The sequence below is a fragment of the Medicago sativa genome, chromosome 5, assembly GCF_051527215.1.
Source record: "Medicago sativa cultivar Bolivia chromosome 5, Bolivia_mono, whole genome shotgun sequence".
In the NCBI taxonomy this organism is placed as follows: Eukaryota; Viridiplantae; Streptophyta; class Magnoliopsida; order Fabales; family Fabaceae; genus Medicago; species Medicago sativa.
Window position 1 is genome coordinate 26,412,328 of NC_140753.1, and position 3,985 is coordinate 26,416,312.

Genomic DNA, 3,985 nt, shown 5'->3' on the forward strand with positions numbered 1-3,985 from the left:
TATTTTAACATTTATGATCATTGAGAAAATAACATTTTATGATCCAAATGCTTACTTGCATCTAATTTTTCTTCTTCTTTTGAGCGGATAAAGAAATTACATTGTTACTACAAATTTAAACGAAAAAATATCTAAAAAAAACCAACCAACGTGATATCATATTCGACTGAGCCAAAAAATTATAAAAATAAACAAACAGACGAACAAAAAAAACGATCTACTACAAAAACGGATATAAAAAGATAACAAAATGGTGTCAAACAACCTTATTTTCCATTAAAACCATTTCCAATGATTAAGGCAGATTTTCCTTGTTCAAATCTATCACAAACCAAAGTTGAACGACTCGAACCATGATATTCTAATTTTCTTTCGAATGGGATAAACAAAATTGATGTCGGAGCCATTTGGATTGTAAAGGGGGAAATGAAGAAGACGTATAGGAAAAGAAACGAAATAGAAAGAAAGACAAATGGAGATCCGAAGCTGTGATGTGAAGAAACTGTTAGCCAATATATTTAATTTATAGTATATTTTACAGGATAATTTCGTAAAATAACAACATTTAACTTGACCAATCATATTTGAGTTCATATCTTAGCCATTAAGCAATACATATTAATGTTTTGTTTTTGTTAAAGCATATGATTACGTTTTTTTTAGCAAATTGGTCAAAACAATCAATTGAAATTAACATTATGATACGTTTCTGATTATATGGCATCAATTCCATTTTCTTTATCGTCATTGACCAACAAAGTATATTTTTACCACTATAGATATTATTATTATTTGTAACAAAACTATTACTATTATTATTATTATTATTATTATTACTACGAAACCAAACATGAAAATCAGTACATGTCTCATCCTTGTTAAGGAAACCAAAAAAAAAAAAATGGAAACTTTTTTTTTTGACACAAATTTTTGTAAACTTAGTCACTAAAATAAAAATATTGTATTTAAAATTATTTCGAAACTAAAATAAAATCTCAAAACATTAATTAAGATATTTTCTATTGAATGTATTGATGTGTTGACCTGCATTTTTTTGTAGACACAAAAAAAAGAACTCATTTAAAGTACATATTGATGTACGAATTCTCACAAACCAAAGACGAATTATTCGAACCCTGATATTCCAATTTTCTTTGAAAGGGGATACATCAGAAACCAAGTCGATCTTTGGAGCCATTTTGATTTGATAGAGAGATACGAAGTTGACACAAAGAAAAAGAAATAAAATAGAAAAACAAATGACGTTTTCTTGATAAACTAATTGTGGTATACTTTTTAGTCCAATAAAAATAGTCAATATTAATTTATGTATCCGACATTAACAAAATAATATTTTTTTTCGGTGCCAATAAAAATGGTTCTATTTCCTTGAAAAAAATGGTTCTATTTGAAAGTAACTAATGCACCTATTCAATTTAGAAAAAAAACTTAGGTACAATTTCTTAGGTGCTTTTCGTATGGTTCTTAACTAAATTCACTTTGATTTTCTTAAATTCATAATTTTCTCAGAGGAAAAATTTGTAGTTTTAGTTAAGAACCATACCAAAAGCACCAAAAGAATTGTACCTAAGTTTTTCGCGGGCTTCTTCGATTTGTAGTAAAAAAATCTTTTTTTTTCCTAAGAATGTCTAACAAATTTGTTGTCGTCACAAAAAATTAAAAATATTCAATCCATTTAATGTCATTATTAATAATTATTTATTCTCAATCTCCATTTATAATTGAATTAACATATTTTTTTATAATATAAATTATAATATAAATGATATATATGGTTACAAATATAAATATAGAAAGTTATTGAAATCCAAATGCTTGAGAATGCTTGGTTTCTCAAGAGTGTTTTTCAAGAGCGCCACATGTCAATGCCATATTGAAACTTGAAAAAAGGGTCCTAAATTTATATAATATAGATTTATAGATTATAGACAACGTATTTAAATTTAATAATAAAGTACACCAGCATCGCACCATTCTATTTAAAAGATTACGTAACTCTTAGATTTAAAAGAAAATTTTAAAGTATTTTGACAAAAAAATATTGTTCAAAAGGCGAGTACATGCAGAAGATGAAAATAAGATAGGGAGGGAGGGAGAGGGAGGGAGAGGGAGAGTGAGAGAGATGTACATGACGATTTATACTAGTTCAATACCAACCTAATAGTTATGCTTAGTCCTTTCTCTTTCAGAAGAATTTTTATACTATTCAAATAATGAATACAATCCTTGAGAGTAATGTCACAACTTCTTCTTAACAATGTCACAACTTTGTTCCGGCTAAGGAACTTTCTTTAGCTTGGCAATGATACACCTATTACAAGATAACAGTTCTAAGAACGCTTAGAAAATGTGTTAAAAAATAACCAACACAAGCTGTTCTTATACAATCATAAAGCTTGGTGAACACTTCTAAGAATGTTTCGAAATAAATTTCAATTGAGTAGCGTTTCTATGTAACCGTTGATGCTGAAACCAATAGAGTAGCGTTTCTATGTAACCGTTGATGCTGAAACTTCGATTGTTCATTGGTATTTATAGCCTATCTGAGGCAATAATACTGCTGCTTATTTCTCAATTGAACTACACAAATCAAGAAAATATATCAAATAACAAATGATAAATTATTCACTCAAATATATGTTATCCTCGAAATTAATTCCGGGTAAGTTTGAGTTACGTTGGGGTATTTCATAAAAAGTTTGAGATAATGCATGTGAGAAATTTCGAAGACTGTTTATTTTAATTTATTGATTTTGAAAATAAAAGTTATTTGAGAATTTTGTTTTAGCATAGCAAAACCTTTCAAAATCAATTTTCAAATATTGCATAATATATGTATAGAGAAATTATAAAAAGGTGAGGCTAGTTCAATTAGTTAACACAAACTAAAATTAATTTTGTTCATTTGTGTAAGAAAAAATAAGAGCAATTTCTCTGACCACAATATTTAGTGATGGAAATGAAATGAAATGAATTTGATCTACACTTGAAGCTTGATGTGCAGTGTTGATTCAATTCCAAGAGTTCCCCCAAACACTTCATTGAACAAGAACTATCCATATAGATTGTCTCCTGTTTGAAGCATTCAGAGGAACTCTAAGAGAAAATCAACAAATAATTACTAAGCTAGATATGCTTCACTAGCTTGTATTTTTTGTTAAATAATGCATGGCAAGTTCTCTATATATAGTAAAGAGATTGTGTTGAAAGGACAAAGAGACCTGAATCTTTGTGTGGTCATGCATAAAAAGTTAGTTTGTGCAACACTAGAGAATGAACATAGTCAGGATGTTTGGCAAGAAGTTTAATTTTGGGAGATATATATTTAGTGCAGTGTCAAATAGTGGTAAAGTGATTAAAATCATCGAATATAACAAAAGGTACTTTCTCTAATATTTCTTCTAGTCCTTTTCACTTTTATGAATTTTGAAATTCATGGAATTAATTAAACATATGATTCACGGGAATTCTATGAAACAGCTGACTAATAAAACTAAGGGAAATGTTAACTTGTGCCCTCAAGGCACAAGTTAATGATTTAAATATAGAAAAAATTTATTGGAATGTGTGCATTGCATTTAATATTTAACTTTTTAATCATTTAAATGCGCAAAATTTTAGACAAAGTTTCTTCTTTTAGGTTTCTTAACATGTGCCCTAAGGGCACAAGTTAACACTACCCTAAAACTAATGTTTTAACATGATGAGTTCCAACTCTCTCTTCTCCTTATCAAACTCTAGTCATCATCATTTTTCGTCTTCTTCTTCTTGATCCATCGGAGAGGGTCGGCTTAGGTATAAATTTTGCCCTGAATCAACCATCAACCTCATGTTTAACGTTTCTCTATTAACTGAATAAATGATCTCCAAATTTTTAGAGTTTTCTCTTGTGTGTTTTTTGTAATTTCGTCGTCTTGGCAATATGTTTATTTTGATTTCACATCTTGGTGTGGTGCTTTATTTA

General features: G+C 28.5%; 1 long non-coding RNA gene across 1 annotated transcript; it reads left to right on the plus strand.

The window, feature by feature from the left end:
• The first annotated feature begins 2,045 nt into the window (after positions 1-2,045).
• Positions 2,046-3,397, plus strand: LOC146921390 (uncharacterized). The gene is made up of 2 exons (XR_015010770.1): positions 2,046-2,683; positions 3,026-3,397. It is a non-coding gene; the product is annotated as an uncharacterized LOC146921390 (long non-coding RNA).
• Positions 3,398-3,985: the final 588 nt, after the last annotated feature.